The 19,130-nt window shown below is 47.7% G+C and overlaps 1 protein-coding gene across 4 annotated transcripts in view; it reads right to left on the bottom strand.

Moving 5' to 3' along the window:
• Positions 1 to 19,130, bottom strand: part of FANCC (FA complementation group C) — a 2,294,314-nt gene that overhangs the window by 1,447,109 nt on the left and 828,075 nt on the right. The gene's annotated exons all lie outside the window — the stretch shown is intronic.

Raw genomic sequence — 19,130 nt, 5'->3', positions numbered from 1 at the left:
CAGCATATTATGGTATTTACTGAGCACTGACCTTTGTTTGAGAAGCAACAGAGCGCATTACAGAGGTATACACCAATACAGATAAAGAACAGAACGCTTTACATAGGTGTACAACATTACAGATACATAACGGAGTACTTTCAGTGGTAACAACAGAACAGATATACACCGGGGCTAGGATATAGAGGGGCATAGAGGAGGGGTATAGATGTACCGGATGGTGCGGAAGAGATGGGCAGGTGGCATCTAGCGAGTCAGGTGGCACAAGGCTTTTTATGGAAGCAGCATGGCTACTGGACATCAGTTGGCACTCCTATTCTTAATGGAGCGTACATTTCTGTGTTGATGAAAGGACTCTTAATTTACTGCCTTTCGCATTAGCTACTGTAAAGTGCTGAGGAGACAATATGCCCCATTCCATGGCCTTGGTCAGCAACAGCTTTGTAGACAAATCAACATGAACAGCGACACCATAAGGCCCCCTCGCTATTAAAAATATAATTGCCGGTGTTTCAGTGAAACAGTTACCTATTGTAACTCTTTCCAGTCTGGCACCCGGATGGCAGCTGCTAGCGCCCAGGCCGCTCCTCCCTCATCTTGCCAGGATGGACTCACTCTTTGGCACTCTCTGGAAAAGGAGCTATGATTGCGCTTATCAACCAAGATTGGTTTGCACCATATTTTCCCATTGTAGCCCACAATTATTGCAGCAAATTCTCTGCTTGTCTGGTTCACAATGTGGGTAAAGCTGTAAAGACTTTCCCCTCTGAACATGCAGTCCTGGAAGGTCCCTTTCTCAATGTGCAGGTTGACTTTATGTAGTTGCCTAAATGTTTTAACTTTTCATTTTGCTATGTGATTGTGGATATGTTTACATGCCTGGTAGAGCCTTTTCGAAAAGCTGATTCTATTCCTTTGGCTAAGAAACCGCTTAATTAGTTTTACCTAGATTTGGTGTTTCTGCAGTTATTGCTACCGATAGAGGTTCTCGTTTTACTGGGCAGATGGTTAGAGAGCCTTAAACATTTTACAGCATTTTCTATGTCATTACCCATCTAGTGGAGCAGTTAAACGCTGTTACAGCGATATAAAGAAAGGGGTGAAAAGAGACTGTCCTTTGATGAACCGGACATTGCCCTTAATATTACTGCATTGCCCTAGTAAAAGGCATGGGCCTTGGCTTTATGAGCTGATTGGACGCCCCATACGTATGGGCACAACTCCTCCTTTGACAGCAAGATTTTTGGGTCTGCATTTGGAAGATGAAAACGTTTTGAACCATGTTAAATCCATCGTGAAGGCTATCAAAACCCTTTATTCGTAGGTCAAGGAAACATTGAGAGCTATCTGTCAGACCGTGCCATTCACCCCAACCTGGAGACTAGGCATCTCTTCAAGTGCCTCAGAGAAAGTCTGCGCTACAACCTCCTTGGTGTTGGCCTTTACAAGTTATTCTCTTTATCCAGACAGCAGTGAAATGTCAAGGGCCTTCAATGTGGGTCCATGCCACCAACTTCTGGCGAGTCCAAACTTTGCTAGAAGCACCTGCAACGGCTACAAAAACAATCTTCATGCGCTTAGAGGATAGTGAAAAGGTTAAATTGACAGATGCTTGCCTTCTTCTTTGTAGATTGTACTTGAGCACGATGACTCTTCTTGATTTTGTTGATGTTGAAAGACATTTTTGAAGAAGCTACAAATGTATATATTTAAAATGTGCCAGATTCTGTCGACCTTCCAAATCTTCTTTTAACCGACCCAGATGATAAATGTGGTTTCATGTATGTACTGCTGCTTATATTACCTCTCGAACTACATTCAGCATACCAGCTTTTTTAGAACTTGACAGAATGTAATGACCACTGAGGGGGCACAAGTTGTGCCACAAGCAGGCTCCCACCAGAACACTGAGGGCCTTAAAACCACTGCAAAAGGGCTCCTGGAGGCAGTCCTGGCGCCTTTGGCACCAGGCTCATATGTAGGAAGGAAGGGCTGCTCAAACTAGGTCCCATTTATGTACATGGGCCTTTAAATCCAACATGGAAGCACCCACACAGTCTAGTTCTCAGAACCAAGCCATGTGGTCTAGTGTTTTGGGTGTGGCAGGCCTGGAACTACTTTCACTGGTACTACTTTACCTGGGCTATATAAACCACAACCTGACTACAGAACACGCTTCGTGTTATTCTGCAACCCGCAGCGTGACGCTCACCGTGTCCAGCTCCTGGTCTTCAGCATCTTCCTGTAATCCTGCAAGAACAAGATTATTCTGTCTTACCTGAGAAAACAACATCCAGCACTCAGCATCTCAACTGGGCTGCAATCTGTGGAAACCGAGAGAAGAAGAAACATCACTCACCTGTGAGTACTAGCTTAAGGACTTCCGGCGAACCGCTACCACAGCTGCTCTTCGAACAATGCGACCTGCAATAATGAGAAAGGGAAAAACAATATTAGAACGCGCGCTTCCAAAACATCGGATTCCAAAAGTCTTACCTGAATTCCATCACGCTACACCACGCTTTCATCCGGAGCACCACAGCAACAACTGCAAAGAAAAAGAGACATATTCAGGTTCGCTTTCAATATTAAACAACCGCACAGCGCTGTACTTACCTTAACGGATTCCGGGGGCCTGTTTTTCATCGCGCTCTCATCCACTTGCAGCACCACAGCGGCCTGTGAGGAGAAGAAGAAGAAAACACAGGTTAGCTTTAAAAGACAATAAAGGTGCTGCGCTTCGTGCTTTCTCTTACCTAGAAAACGTACCTCTCCATCCGGCACGCCAGCATCAAGACCTTCGCACCTGAAAAGAAGGAGATAAAGACATTAATGAATTTGCACCATAAACAGAACAAAGACTTACAATTAACAAACCTACAATGCCTAACAGCAGTTTCGGGGTCACAGCAGGCCTGGGTCCAAGGAAGGCATACTGCACCAGTGAAGCAACTCGGGCAGCTCGCCAACAAACGTCAAGAGCCCCTGCACAAGAAACGCAGGACGAATAGCTCACCCTACAAATAACCAAGGTGAGAAAAGAACCCAGTGGGAAGGGAATCGGTCAGAGGGAGGTGGGAGAATCACCCATTAGAGACAGTTATCACAAATCTTCCCTTCTGTAATTACAGATCATTATTCAGCACTGGGCAACTACGCATCCAGGATTCCAGATCTCAGAGCCTTCCAGACGCCCCCGGGGATGTCAGTTGAGCGTAACACAGAACTGATTGATTCCTGAACTTCACCTGGCGTCCTGTACAGAGAACTTTGGGAACAGTTGTCGGAGAAATAGGTTTTTATTGAGAAATAAAAATCAAACATACAAAAAGTGACCTACAGAAAAGCTCCTGAAGAATGTTCCCCAATAAAAGGATATGAGAACTGAAACATGTAGTATTTAGTGGAAGCTACCTGATCTATAATTCTATGACAAGACAGGAGGCTCACATTATGCTTATTCTTTCTTTAATACTGCCATATCATCATTTTAAAACATCTTCAACTGCATGTTCTTGGAAAAAATGAAATCAAAGTTAAAGTCCTTGAATCAAACAAAGATCCAACATGAAACCAAGGGACTACGCTCCCCATGATCCTCCAGCTCTAGTAGTCTTGACCTTCCTTCCACCTATCAGTGTCCATCCTGGGGTATAACCACTCTGAACCCCAGGTACCCTCCTCTTCCTTTTTGCTGCCATTGTGGAAATAAGTACCATTTCTAATTTCTGCTTCTATAGTATAATAGCAGTATCACTTCAGATATTTTATTTGGTAGTAAGGAAAAACATTTCATTTGACATGATTGTCACATTAAGAGCACTCGTTAGTGCGTACGTTTTACCTCACAAACTATTGTTAGCAGCAGTTGGTGGCACGTGCGCGCATATTTTATTCAGAGACTCGCGGTTCTTGCTTCAAGCGTCCTTTTCGATTCCGCGTTCAGGAGAGGCGGGGTGGAGCCGCGAGTAAAGCTGCTCACATGAGGCAGCCACCCCCCTCTGATCTGCTCTAATCTTCGCTCGCCGCGCCGTCAAACACGGCAGGCTTTAGGACCCGGAGGTACCTGAGCCTGCAAAAGCTCCCGGCATCCTCCGGGCTGTGTGACGCTCGCGCATTTCATTTTTGGAAGCGAAACGAAGCACAGAGTGATTTTGAGTGGCATGATTATATAAAAAAAAATTTGATTTATATATTAAACGCTACACTCCTGCAAGCTGCACAACTTAGCTGACTTGAAGGCACAGAGTCCTTAGAACTTTTGACTCTTTTTGAGAGCCTCTGAATTGCTGATCCTCACAAGTTAGCTTTCCTGTCATAATGACGATGGCTCAATTTCCTCAACCTAGAGAGTCACAATCCACTACACCTGAGTGGCGTGAGGAAGAGTGGGAGGAAGAACCCACATTGCAGGACACTGATTTGTCCCTCAGTTTCAAGAAAGTACTGGGGGAATCCCTGACTCAAGCTGTTTCTCAAGGAGTGCAACCTATCACACAAAGGAAAATCTTTCTGAGACGTGTTTTTGCTGGTACCAGACTTTTCAGGGGTCGATTGTCCGGTCGCTTCAACTACCAGCGGAGACCCCAGGGGCCGCGCGCCCAATAGTTGGAGAGTCGTTAGCAAGACACCTTCTTTCCCGCCAGAGCATGACACTAGAGAGGTCGCAGAGGGAGAGGTTCCTTCCATCAGCCCAGCGCATCAGGCGGTGAGTGCAACAAGATTGCGCATAGGGCGGAGGACTCTATACTTCATAAGAGCATGGCAAGCTTTATCGAGCGATGCATGGGTTTTGCAAGCGGTAGCAGGCCTTCATTTATATTTTATAGGCAATCCAATACAGTGGAGAGAGCCTTATCCCATCAGCATACCGCAAGAGGAGAGAGCGCTTCTGCACAGCGAACTTGTAAAATTAGTAGAGAAAAAAGCGATAGAGCGTGATTGGCAAGGAGGGCAAGGTTTCCTCAGCAATATGTTTTTGGTTCGCAGAGGGGAGAAGATCAGACCAGTCATAAACCTAAAGGCCTTACATTTGTGGCTCACGTACAACCATTTCAAGATGGAAGGTATTCACCTCTTCCAAGACCTTTTGCGTACGGGAGACTGGCTTGCACACTTGGATCTCAAAGATGCGTATCTTGCCATTCCGATAGCGACAGCTTTTCGGAAGTTTCTCTGATTCTGATGGGAAGGAGAGATATGGCGATTTACATGCCTCCCATTCGGCCTAGCGTCGGCCCTCTGGGCATTCACAAAATTGATGAGACTTGCGGCCGCAGCCAGAAGAGAGGGAGGTATTCGCATCATCATCTACCTGTATTTGTATTTGTATTTATTGATTTATAAAGCCCCTTACACCAAAGCGATGTACAATAGAACAACATAATACATAAAACAAACAATATAACGGTTGAAGCAATTACAATATGAATCAATCAACAAAACAGTGAGAAGAGCAATTAACTGAAGGGGATAGGGAGAGAACGGGAGTGGGACTGGATGGGGGGAGTGGTGGAGAAGAGTAGGAGCAGGGAAGCGGAAGGGTGAGAGAGGGGAGGCAGGAGAGGGGGGGGATAGTCAGGGAAAGAAGAAGGAGGGAGGGGAATCAGAAGGGGGAAGGGGTTTCAAGGAGGAGAATGGAGGAGGAGATATTTAAGGGAAGTGCGGAATGAGGTGAAGGTGGGGGTAGAACGGATAGCAAGAGGAAGGGAGTTCCAATGTAGAGGTCCTAGGAGTTGGAAGGAGCGGAAACAGGAGGAGGCACAATGGGACGGAGGTACAGTGAGAAGGAAATGGTCAGCGGATCGAAGGGAACGGGAGGGGGGAGTAGAAGGGAGGAGAGATGAGGGGGAGCAAGACCATGGAGGGATTTGAAGACAAGGCAGCGGAATTGAAATTTAAGTTGGGAGTGAAAAGGAAGCCAGCCAAGGTAAGCGAGAGGTAGAGATGGAGTCACTGGAGGTAAGGAGACAGAGGGTACGAACAGCAGAGTGGTAGATGGATTTAAGAGGGGCAAGATGAGAAGTAAGAAGTCCAAAGAGTAGGGAAGAGCAGTAGAAGAGGCGGGAGAAGATGAGGGAGGAGATTAAGAGTTTGGTAACGTGGAAAGTGAGAGAGGGACGGATTTTGTGAATATTGAAGAGGTGGTAGAGACAGGTGCGAGAAGTGAGGGAAATATGTTGGGAGAAGGAGAGAGAGACGTCAAAGAGAACGCCTAAATTACGAGCTTGAAGAGAGATAGGGATATTGGAGGGAGGAAAGTGAATGAATGGGGGAGCAGAAGGAGGGGGAAGAGAGTTAGAGGGAAAGAATACGACTTCGGTCTTGTCAGTGTTAAGAGAGAGAAAGCGGGAAGACATCCAATTCTTAATGGCAGTAAGGCAGGAAGAGTTAGGTGAAGGTCAGATGAGACGGAGGAGAAAGAGAGAAAGAGTTGAGTGTCGTCGGCATAGAAGTGGTGGGAGATGCCAAACGAGGAGAAACAGGGGGAATGAGGGAGGTGTAAAGAGAGAAGAGGAAAGGAACAAGTACCGAACCTTGGGGTATGCTGTATTCACGAGGATAAGGTAGGAGAGAACCGGCCACCCCTGGAGACAGTAAAGGAGCGGGAAGCGAGGTAAGAGGATAACCAGTTGAGAACAGAACCTTTGAAGCCAAAGGAGGAAAGAGTGTGAAGGAGGACGGGATGATCGACAGTGTCAAAGACTGCAGAGAGATTGAGGAGAATAAGGATATATCCTCGTGATGGGGTCCAACAAAGAAACCCTCACAAAAGACGTGCAGTGGATTTTCCGATCCTCGCTGGGCTTTCTAGTGAAACTGGAAAAGTCTCAGCTTGTGCCAGTTCAGAGAGTAGATTTCTTGGGCTTCACCGTAGACACTGTCAAAGCGATACTAGAACTCCGAGGCCACAAAGTGAGATCGATAAAGAAAGAGCTCGGAGCAGTGATAGCGAAGAGAACTATTTCACTTCGGAACCTCACCAGAGTAGTGGGTCTGCTAGCAGCCTCCATTCAAGCCGTTTTTCCAGGGCCGCTTCATTACCGAACTCTGCAGAGGCTGAAGATCAGGCACCATCAGGGAGGCATAGGTTATCATCAACTAGTGAGTCTGGACCAAGAAGCCATTACCGAGATTCAATGGTGGTTGCAAAATATGGAGGCCTGGAACGGTTGAGCGATATTTGGAGAGGTTGCAGACCTTATCATAGAGTCAGACGCAAGCAGGACAGGCTGGGGAGCCCGGTGCGATCAGATGCAAACAGGAGGGAAGTGGTCAAGCGAAGAACTGAGCTTGCACATAAATTGCCTCGAGCTGCTAGCGGGCTCATTCGTCGCTCGCGCATTCACAAGAGACAAGATAAGGTGCTGCGTGCTGCTGAACATGGACAATATCTCAGCAATACGTTACATAAACAAGCTAGGAGGTACGAAATTCAAAATGCTAGCAGAGCTAGCGAAGGGCTTCTGGCATTACTGCCTGCAGAACAAAATTGCAGTGACGGCAGAATACCTTCGGGGGAATCAGAACAGTGTAGCAGACTGGAATTCACAATATCTTGTAGACTCCAGCGAGTGGAAGCTACATCCACAAGTCTTCAGCCAGTTACAGGAATTATTGGGACCTCTAGATCTAGATCTATTTGCATCCACACTGAACGCTCAGACGAAGCAGTACTTCAGCTGGAGGATCGACCCGGGAGCAGCAGGGACAGATTCATTTCTACAACCATGGAGCGGCGCAGTGCATTATGCCTTCGTGCCATTTGGGATGATCACGAGAGCCCTAGGGAAAGTCCGAAGAGACAAAGCGGAACTGGGGATGGCGCTACCATGTTGGAAAACCCAAGTCTGGTTTCCAGTAGCGATGGAACTTTCCTCGGATTTCCAGAGGCTAGTTCCGAATCGCCCAGACCTTCTAATCGACTGGGCCGGTTCACCCTCTGATAGAGGCGGACATGTTGCATTAATCGCCTGAAGGATTTCAGGAGAAGATAGGAGTTGCCAGGAATTTCGGAGCTCGCTTTAGACTGTATCAAAGAATACTGGGCGCCTTCCACCATTAGGAGCTATAGTGCAGCATGGAACGGTTGGACTTTATGGTGTACGGAATTCAGTTTGGATCCTGTTTCAGCCCCTTTAGTGCAGGTGTTGAATTTCCTAGCTTCTAAGTTTCAAGAAGGCACTGCCTACAGAACTATAGGGGTATACAGATTGGCTATCTCAGCCGGCCAGCAATATTACGTCTCCTCAAGAGGGATGAAGTTGAAAAGGCTGCCAGAACCAAAGTACACAGTTTTATGAGACGTTAGAGACGTTTTTCATCTATTTCTTAGATGGCCAGAGAATGAACAGTAGTCCCGATCTCAGCTATCAGGGAAGTTAGCTATGCTTTTATGCTTAACGGCGTGCCGAAGAGTGTCGGATGTTAAAGCACTGGAGATAGATAGAAAGATCTTCTACCCAGAGGGAGTGGCATTTAATATTGCTAAAAGAACAAAGACTGATTCTAAAGTTATTTCGTATCCATACTTCACAGATAACAAAGAGTTGTGCGTTGCGCAATGTATTAAAGATTACGAAGCAGTGACAGCCTAGCTTAGACCGCGTGGAGTGACACAGTTGCTTATAGTGCGCAGAAATTCTTACCATGCGGTAGCAACAGCGACTATTGCTAGATGGGTAAGGGAGATAATGCAATGGGCGGGGATAGACATCCTTATTTGGGGCGCATTCTGCTAGGGTGGCGATGGCGTCCAGAGCTTTTGCAGTGGGAGTTTCTCTCCAAGATATTATGAAATCAGCAGATTGGTCCTCTGAGTCGACCTTTAAGACATTTTATTTCAAGCGGGTATCAGATATACCTAATAGGGTAGTCGCAAGCTTTGAACAAGCATAATGCGAGCCTCCTGTCTTGTCATAGAATAAAGATTGTGCAGGCTTACAGCTCAGGAAGTCTTTATTCTGTTAAAGACAAGGAGGCGAGAATTATATCCCACCCAGAATGACACAAGTTAATGTATCGGATGATTTATTTTGTGCAAACTCTTGATCATTCCCACCCTCATTGTGACTTCCCTATTTCTCGCAGGAGATGACCAGAAAACAGCTTGAAAGTGGGAAAGTGAGAAAAGGAAAGTGTGTTCGCGAATTGTCCCCGTTCGACCATTGAGTTTTCGCAGAGCAGAACAGTTCCCAGATTCAGTTGGAGTAATTTGTTGACAAGAACTATGCACATTACGGATCAATAGCTTTAATGGCAGAGAAAGAGGAAGGGACCTTGGCTTCAGAGTGGTAATATCCCAGGAAGGACACTGATAGGTGGAAGGAAGGTCAAGACTACTAGAGACTGGAGGATCATGGGGAGCGTAGTCCCTTGGTTTCATGTTGGATCTTTGTTTGATTCAAGGACTTAACTTTATGATTTCATTTTTTCCAAGAACAAGCAGTTAAAGAACAAATTAAATGTAATGTTAAAGTTGATGTTTTAAAGTGCTGATATGGCAGTATTAAAGAAAGAATAAGCATAATGCTCGCCTCCTTGTCTTTAATAGAATGAAGACTTCCAGAGCTGTAAGCGTGGGCAATCTTTATTAACAGAGACACAGTACATCGAGAAGAATTATCAGAGTCACTTTAGCACTTTATTAGATGTTTCTAGGTGTTTTTAATTAGGAGAATTGTAATAGTATTTTGTAATTTTGTAATGATTTTAGCCAGATGTATGTAACATGAATTGATATCATTAGTTTGTGATTTAATAAAATGTATAAATTGATCATAAAGGGGTAGTAATTAACTAGTATCTCCACCCTTATAGTGGTACACTTTAACTACACCCATATTCACTGCAACAGAGACGGCTTGGAGTCGCACCTTGATATTCCATGACATTATAGACTGTCCGGACATAGGTCTGACTCGTCCAGCTTCCAATAAATATAAGTTGGTCCGGAGTTTCCCATACTTGTAAAGGGATAATCTTCAATAACTGTACACAATGTTGCTCAAAAACTTTTGAGTGCCATCTTTAACAACAACAATTATAGCTTTTAAGACTACCGGTGACAAGTCACATGGCCCTAGTGCACATCCTTGGACTGCATGTAAAACACATTTCTACATGCTACATAGCAGAATAACTGTATACAAAAACTCTCTAGCTGCACCCAATTTCCACATGACCAAGCATCAGGTTTCCTGTAGCTCATATTCCCTTTAACGGGGTGATATCTGTAGCATTCTTAGACTAGTTTCTGTAACCAGGAGTCCTACATCATGCTCTGGTCACTATTCACAGATGGGATTTTCCGGTCCTTTAAACATTCCCCCCACAGATCAGCTTTAGAAGAAACCTGCTGCAATAGATCTATCTTCTCCGGCCACAAGCCTTCCCTGCTACAGTAATCACGATTCTCACCACTGTGGTTATTAACTATTTTACTTTTTCTTTTGACAAAGGGCGTTCATTTGAGTGCACTAGTTATGCTACTTACCATGGAACATACTTTGTGTACAGGTCCATTGACTACAGCTTGCAACTCATGAAATGGGGTGGAAGTTGTTATATGGGGTATATTCTGCCGGTCATAAGACATTCATCTAAGTTACAATAACCTTCGAGGAAGAAAACAGAGGCAGGTTGTCAAACGTTCATTGATAATATGGGATACATGATGCTTAGTGTATATAGTAAACTGAATTTTGATAAGATCCTGAAATTGTCCCGATTTCTGGAGAAAGTGGCGAATGGCATTTTCACTGATCACTCACAAGCCTTTACGCACTGGTACTGTAAAATAGAATGGCCGTAGACACTATCCTGGCTTCTAAAGGAGGTGTTTGAGCTCTCGTTGGATCGGAATGCTGTAGATGTGTCCAACATTATGCTTACAATCGAAACGACATCAATCGTCACACCAAAAAGCCCATGGCCATATTACAGCAAGAGCACACATGCAGTTTCGAAAGTCTTCGACAGGAAGAAGATATAAAGACAAAACATGGGGAAGGGAACCCTCACAAAGAGGGAGACAGGCTTGAACCCGGTGGAGGGAAGTCTGTGCTGAACTGTGGTAGAGTGGAAGTTAAATGTGAACGAAAGTGGGGAAAGGAAACCCCACAAAGAGAAAGACAGGCTGAAGCCCGGCAGAGGGAAGTCTGTGCTGAACTGTGATAAAGTAAAAAGGTGAATTTGAAAAGAGAGGCAGGGTCGAGTTCGGCGGAGGGAGGCCTGTGTTGAATTGTGGCAAAGTAAAAGTCAAGAGTAGAACTGTGTATTAATGAGAAGGCAGACTAAGCCTAAGGAACTGATTGAACTGCCAAAAGCTTGAAGCCCAAGCCTAAACTCTTGAATTGTACCAGTAAGCCAAAGGTTGCAAGACTGATAGAACTGTGCCATCCACCTATCCTTTTTAACAAACCCTTGAGACACTGTGCTACTGAACGTAGGGAAAGGAGTTGTTACTTAAGCCATTCTGACATTTTTTTAAGACACTATTTTTCCTTTTGTATTCCATTAACACATTTGTCGTTTGAGAAAGAGGGCAAGGTTAGTTTTTTTAGTATAGGCTTTTAAAAAAAGTTTTTTATTGGTTTCACTGTCAAGAACAAAATAAATTGTTAACAATGACAAACAACCTTTAACATTATCTTAATACTCCAATCACTCCTTATCAACCAACTTAGAACAAGAAGCATGAATAGAAGAAGAAAGGGAACATAAAACCAAACCTATAAAACCTAACAGCCTGTTTCTCCTAGACCATTCCATTCCATTGTTTATCATCTCAAAGACATCAAGATGAATAGTCCATGACTTCACTAAGTCAAACTTTCAATCCAGAATTGAATTTAGCAACTACTTCACTACATCCCCCTTATTCCAGGACCTCCCTAAATATTCCCATTTCCTCCTTTTTCCATCGCCCTACTTAGTACAAATTCCAAAATTTTCATTACTGCAATTACCAAGCCTGTTTGCTCTCCCATTAATACCCATTCCCATCAATTGGAGGGACGGAACAAGTTACTTACCTGTAACTGTTGTTCTCCAGCATGGGTCTGGCATGGATTCACATGCTCATGAATATTCCCCGTCGTCAGGCTGGGAATCCTCGGTATAGAAAAAAATCAGTAGCAGTTTCGTTTCTGTTCTGTCTTTCTTAGTAGTCACCAATCACTGGTCTCTGGGTCATACTGCCCCCAGCCAATGACTGCCCTCTCCCTAAACCCCGCCTCTGGCAGCCATCCTCAGATTTGTTAGCACGTAAAGGGGCAGTATGACCAAGTGAAGAGCCGCAGAGGGGTAGGCGGGAGGGTTTACATGTGAATCCATGCCAGACCCATGCTGGAGAACAACAGTTACAGGTAAGTAACTTGTTCCTTCTCCAGCATGGGGTCTGGCATGGATTCACATGCTCATGAATAAGAGAACACATAGCAGTACACACATGCACAACCACGGGAGGTGGCAACAGGCTCAACATTAAGCAATACAACAACTCAACATTAAACATCTTACCTCCTCACCAGGCTCACCTTAGGCGAACAAGTTGCGCAGCACTGCTTGGCCGACCCTGGACTCCTCCCTGGAGTCCCGATCGACGCAGTAGAATCTTTTGAACGTGTGCGTCGACCTCCACGTCGCAGCCCTGCAGATGTCTAGCAGGGGCACACCAGACAGGAACGCCGTGGTAGCAGCGATCGAATAGGCTCTCGGACGGCCGGGCCACGGTCGGTTCGCCAACCGGTGACAGTGCATGATGCAGCCGGAGAGCCATCTGGAAATGGAAGTCTTCGAGAGAGCCTTCCCTTGATTCACAGTCCCAAAGTTCACAAACAGCTGTGACGTCTTCCGAAAACTCTTTGTGCAGTCCACGTAGAACTTCAGCGCTCTAGCTACATCCAGCGAGTGCAAAGTCCTCTCGGCCGGCGACGAAGGCAACGGGAAGAAACTGGCAACACCAAGGGCTCGTTCAGGTGGAAGTCCGACGGCACCTTGGGCATAAAGGAGGGGTGCGTCCTCAGCACCACCCTCGTGTCATGAAAAGTCAAGTATGGAGGCTTGCAAGATAGGGCCTGGATCTCTCCCCACTCGTCGTGCGGAGGTGATGGCCACGAGGAAAGCTGTCTTCCATGACAGGATCCTCAGAGGCGCTGAATGCATAGGCTTGAATGTGGCCCCCATGAGCCTGGTCAGCACCACATTAAGCTCCCACGCCGGGGCAGGAGCCTTCACCGGCGGAAATGATCGGAATAGTCCCTTCATGAATTCTTTCACCAGGCGATGAGACCACAAGGACGCCAGTCCCGCAGTCCTGGTATATCGGGAGATTGCAGCCAGATGTATTTTGATGGAGGCGTGAGCCAGTCCAGCTTTGGCCAGCGACAGTAAGTACGGCAGTACTTGTGGGGCCGTAATCCGCAGAGGGTCAATCTTCTGTGAACGGCACCAGACAGAGAACCTCTTCCATTTATGTCCGTAGCACTTGAGAGTTGAGGACGCCCTGGCCTTTGCAAGAACCTCTCTGCAGTCGGCCGGGATGTCGTACCCTCCAAACTCTGGTGCTGCAGGAGCAAGGCCTGCAAGTTCAGCGACTCCGGGTTGTGGTGAAGAATGGCGCCTCCTTCTCTGGAGAGAAGGTCTGCGCCCGTCGGCAGCTTGACTGGTGTGGACGTTGACGAGTCCAGAAGGTCCGGGAACCAGATCTGTCTCGGCCACGCCAGTGCGACGAGGATCATCCTGCACCGGGACCACTTGAGCTGGTTGATGAGCCGGAGCAGCAACGGCAGCGGAGGGAATTCATAAAGAAATAGGCCGTCCCAGGGGAACGAGAAAGCATCGCCCATGCTCCTCGGCTGGGGGAACCTGCTGGCGAACCTCCGGCACTTGGAATTCGTCGCCATCGCGAAGAGATCGATTTGGGGTTCGCCCCATCGTTGGAAGAGTCGATCCACTTGATCCTGGCGTAGTTCCCATTCGTGGCACGAGCGCAGCTCCCTGCTGAGTGAGTTGGCGATCGTGTTTTTTATTCCTGCCAGATGAAGAGATACATATCCCTTCTTCTTGAGCCTAGTTGATTTGGACTGCGGAACCTCAGTCACAACGGCACTTCTTTGTTGCTCGGCTCACCGTGACTTCTTTTAGATTTGGTTACAATTTCCTCAAAACACTAAATGGATCTTCGTATTATTCTCCGCCACAAGAGTTCTGCAAGATGGCATGATTGAGCCGTGCACTGAAACGTAAGGAGAATATCAAGAAGAAGGGATATGTATCCCGAAACGCGTCAGCCATAAATTGTATACATGGACTATCATTGCTTTTCATGGTATTTTTTAGACAGTCATTTTGGCTTTTTGTACACTAAGGCTTTATGGTTAACTAATTGTGACTATAATTAAAACCACCTTTTGGTGCCTTTATGAAATCATTGAATGTTTATCTTTATTATCTATCTAATTTGAAAACTATTGTTTAACTATTACTAATGCTTTTGAAAGTTTGTTGAACCATCTTTTGATGGATTTATGATAGAGTGCAGGGGACGGGAAGGTTCCTACTTTTGGATCCTCGTTTTTCCTCTACATATACCCTTCTTGAGCATCGCCTTACTTCCAACAGTAGTTGAGGGACGTGATTTTCCTTCCTGGCCACGGGTGGAACGCAAGGGCACTTCTTCTGAAACTCGAGGGCGTGCCCTTGGGCCAGGGCATCCAGCACCCAATGGTCAATGAAGATGGACTCCCACACGCTGACGAACCTCACCAGCTGGCCTCCCACCGGGGTGCTTTGGCGGGGGCCCGACCCCACGGTCGGTTCAATCTTGTTTGGAGGCCGCCTTGCCTCCTTGACCTCCCTGTCGACGACGACGGCACCACCTGGCTTGCCGCGTCCCCTGTAGGCTTCCTGGGACGAAGATCTTGCCGGTACGTGGAGGAGCCACTGCCGGATCCCTTGGAGGCACCTTGTCTGCCTCCGGAGCTCTGAAAGGACGGCCGCTGTTGTTGGAGCACTCCCAGTGCCCGGGCAGTCTGTGTGTCTGTCTTGATGGCCTGAAGAGACTCATCAACAGCCTTCCCAAACAGGTTGTTCCCGTCCAAGGGCATGTCCAAAACCTTGGCTTGTACGTCTTGGTGGAAATCCGTGGCCTTGAGCCATCCTCGTCGTCTCAAGCAAATGCCGTTGCCCAACTGACGGAAACCAGTGTCGGCGATGTCCGTTGCCACCGTGATGGCGTGGTCCGAAGCAATCTCACCCTCCTGTAGGATTTCAAGGGCCTCAGCCGGAAGGAAGTCTAACAGAGGGGAGATTTTTAACCACAACTCCCTGTCGTAGTGGGCTACGATAGCCAGGGCGTTGGCCGCCTTGATAGTCGTCGCTGCGGATGAGATGATCCGTCGTCCCATCGCGTCCAACTTCCTGCCCTCGCCGTCCGGCGGGGAAGTTGATGTCGAGGCCGATGCACCCCTTTTCTTTCTTCTTTTCCGCCGCCGAGACGACCGAATCCGGGGTAGGTTGTGCCCAAAAGGCACAAGGGGCAGTGTCGGGGACCCGGTACTTCTTCTCGTACCAGTCCCTCTTTGCCGGCGCCGTGGCAGGGTTCTTGAGGAGGGCGAGCCCATCATCCCAGATGTCATCAAGAAGGGGTACGGCGAGGACCGTCTTCCTTTTAGCCTCGCGCCGTTGGTAAAGGAACCCTTCTTTCTTCTTCTCTTCTGGGCAGAGCTGGAAAAGCTCGGATTCCCTGGAAATCATGGCATGAAAGGATCCAATCTCGGCGGGCGGGGACGCCCGAGCAGGGGGCGACGGGGGACACGTCCCGTCGTCGCCTCCGTCGTCATCTGTACCTGTCGTAGCCGTGTCCGTGCCTGTATCATCCCCGTGGGTAGTAGACCGGGGGGAAGGCAGAGCAGGCCGCAGAGGTGGGAGAGGTGGCGTAGGATGCGTCGTCCTCCTCTTATGCGATGGACTTTCCGAAGGTCCTGGCTCCGGTTCCCCCGTCGGGTCTGGCTCAGGTACCTCCGTCGGGGGAAGGGGCAACCTTGTCCTTATCTCCGAGAATAAGGACTGAATCGCTGACAAAATGGCCGCCGAAGTGTCCTGCGGCGCCGGAAACGACGGGCGCGAGGGCTCTTGAGGAGCCTTGTCGGCGACACCGTCGCTCTCGTCGTCGCCCTCATCGTCGCCCTCATCGGGATCCCTCCCGATGGGCTGGGCCTCTTCCACAACTTCGATGAGCTCTTCTTCAGAGGTCGTGTCCATATCCACGATGGCCACCAGCCGCTCCCCCACCATTTCCGAAGAGGACTTTGTGGGGGTCTTCTCAATGGGCCTGAAAGAATACTCCCTCCACGGTGGCAGGGAGACTCTGGGTCCTAAGGGCGCCTCCACTGGTGTAGCCTCCACAGGCTGAGCCAGGGCCGCGGCGACATCCTCAATCGAGGTCTTAGCAGGGTGTATTAAGTGTATCGTCACCTTATGGACGCCTGGGGCCTTCACATTGGGGGGAGGGTCTGAGCATTGCTCCCCCTCTGCCGGAATCTTCAAGATCGACCGGGGCCTCTCCAGAAGCTTTGCCAGGTTCTCGGACTTCCTCTTACCCGAGCCAGAGCGTTGGCTCGTGGTTGATGGCGCCGGGGAGGATGCACTCTGCCTGGCCCCCAAGGAGCCCGACCGTTCGGCGCTCCTGGTGCCCCCGGACTCGCGGTGCTTAGCCTTTTGTTTGGCCCCCGTCGCCGGGGCGCCCTCACAGGACTTAGAAGACCGCTCGGACTTCTTTTTCTTCTTCTCGCCTGACGGGCTCTTCCCTTCCAGCCAGTTGGCGAGACAGAGGTGGCGATCCTTCATGGTCCGCTCCGACATGTTCCCACAAAGCGCACAGTCCTTCTCCGTGTGCGTCTTGTCCTCATGGAGACAGTAGAGGCATAACGAATGCTCGTCCTCCTTGAAAAAATTCTGAAGCTGGCATCCAGGGCAGGTCCTGAACAGCTTCCCGGGCGTTGAGCTTCCTTTCTCCTGGGCCATGTCCAGGGTAGGCCTCGGAACTTCTGGAATCCTCCAAAAGTGTAATTCGACGAAAACTTCACCCTTGAGGGGTGTAGAAAACTCCGAAACGGATCCCCGTTGATCGGATGTAGAAACAGTGGAGCTTGAGGCTCTATTTAACTGAAAAATGAGAAAAAACTCCTGAAAAAGCGCAAAAACGCAGCAAAAGCTCGAGAGCTACAGCACGAGGACTCCCAACACTTGAACGTGCGGTAAAAATCTGAGGATGGCTGCCAGAGGCGGGGCTTAGGGAGAGGGCAGTCATTGGCTGGGGGCAGTATGACCCAGAGACCAGTGATTGGTTACTACTAAGAAAGACAGATCAGAAACGAAACTGATACTGATTTTTTTTCTATACTGAGGATTCCCGACCTGACGACGGGGAATATTCATGAGCATGTGAATCCATGCAAGACCCCATGCTGGAGAATTAAGGTTTTCCCCACTGTCGTATATCCCTCTATAAAAGGTATTTCTGACATGTTTTAGAGATTTAGCAGTTATCAGATGCATGGGTGTTTCCACCAAATCAATCTTGCAGAATCGACATTGAGTGTTTTCTACCCCTGGCATTTTCCTCAGCTACTGAAACTCTCTTGTATCGAGGATATTTAGACGGCACCTGAGCAGAACATCTCTGTACCTAGGAGAGGGACATGTTTGCAGGTATCAGGAAAGAACAGCACCACCCTACTGATGAGGTCCAACCAGACCGAAAAACGTGTCTGGGGTTGCTGTTGGTACTCTTGTTGAGCGGAGAATTGCCTTTCATTTCGGAGCTGGACTGCCCCAGGGCAGGACAAAGACTGATATGTTTTGGATATTTCTCTTCTGTGAAAGATAGTGGGCTAAAGACTCTGGGTAAGGCTCTCGTAACCAGGACCAATGTCTGGCAGAGGGACTCCCAGGACCCCCCTTGTTATTTGCGTATCTCAATTCGATGCCTATTCGATGGCAACGATGGACAAGTTGTTGGAGAGACAGTCTGTCAAAATTAATTTCCACTCTGGATCTAACAAAGGGATACTGGCAGAGGCTCTTGGACGAGAAGATAAATCCAAATATGGTCTTTTCTACTCTCAACGGTTCATTATTCCAGTTTATTGTCCTACCCTTTGGACTTCATGGGGCACCTAGCACGTTCCAGATCACATTCTATCCCCTTGTCAAGCCTTTACATGAGAATTTTTAGATGGTATCATCTATAATTCTACATGGGAAGAACAACTAAAGCACCTTACAGCCGTCTGTGACAAGCTAAGGAACGTACACCGACAGCCAACACTGCCTAATGCGATATCTCACAGAAAAGCGCCAAGTACCTAGGCTTTCAAGTAAGAAACGGACAAGTAATTCCCCAAAGAGTAAAAGTGGAAAAATACCCTGACCTGCCACGAAGGAGGGCTGCTGGGCTTTCCTGTGCCTAGTTTGCTATTACCGTAGAGTCAAACACAACATTTCTGAGGCAAACCCTCTAACAGACCAACTCAGGAAAAGTCACCCCAATGTCATCACGTGGGACAGATAAATTATGCATTATGTCACAGTCTCACACTCATCATGCCCGACTTTTCAAAAGAGTTAATGCTTTAGACTGACTCATTCACTATCGGCCCTGCATAGATTTATCACAAATGAAAAAAGGAAGAAAAACAAATCCTATTCATTAGCCGCAGGTTGTTTCCCAAAGAAAAACTACCCGATCACTGAACTATTATGTCTTTCCATCAAATAGACTGTCTATTGCCTCTAATATTACCTTACTGGCCAGAAATTCAAACTAGCTACTGACCATTGTGATGAATCCTGTAGAGTCCTCACAAAGACCCTGCAGGTGGCCCAGGAAAGGCAGCTGCTAGCTGATCCCGACCCTGGGGGTGGTATTAGCCAGGAGGATCACCTGGTAGAAGGCGGCCCCCAAAGGAACAGGAGGACTCCGTTGGGAGGGAAGCAGTATTCGTCTTCCTCAGAGGAAAAGATTTCAGTGATGTCATAATATGTAATGGCTTGCTGTTGGAGCGCGGTTTCCATTCCCAAAGCTATCCATTTTAGTGATTGTGAAAACTGTCAATCATTTATCA

Source organism: Ambystoma mexicanum, chromosome 6p (genome assembly GCF_040938575.1).
Source record: "Ambystoma mexicanum isolate Mex_15411 chromosome 6p, UKY_AmexF1_1, whole genome shotgun sequence".
NCBI classification, from domain to species: Eukaryota; Metazoa; Chordata; class Amphibia; order Caudata; family Ambystomatidae; genus Ambystoma; species Ambystoma mexicanum.
Note: the sequence above shows the minus strand (reverse complement) of the source record. Positions and strands in the feature narration are given on the sequence as shown.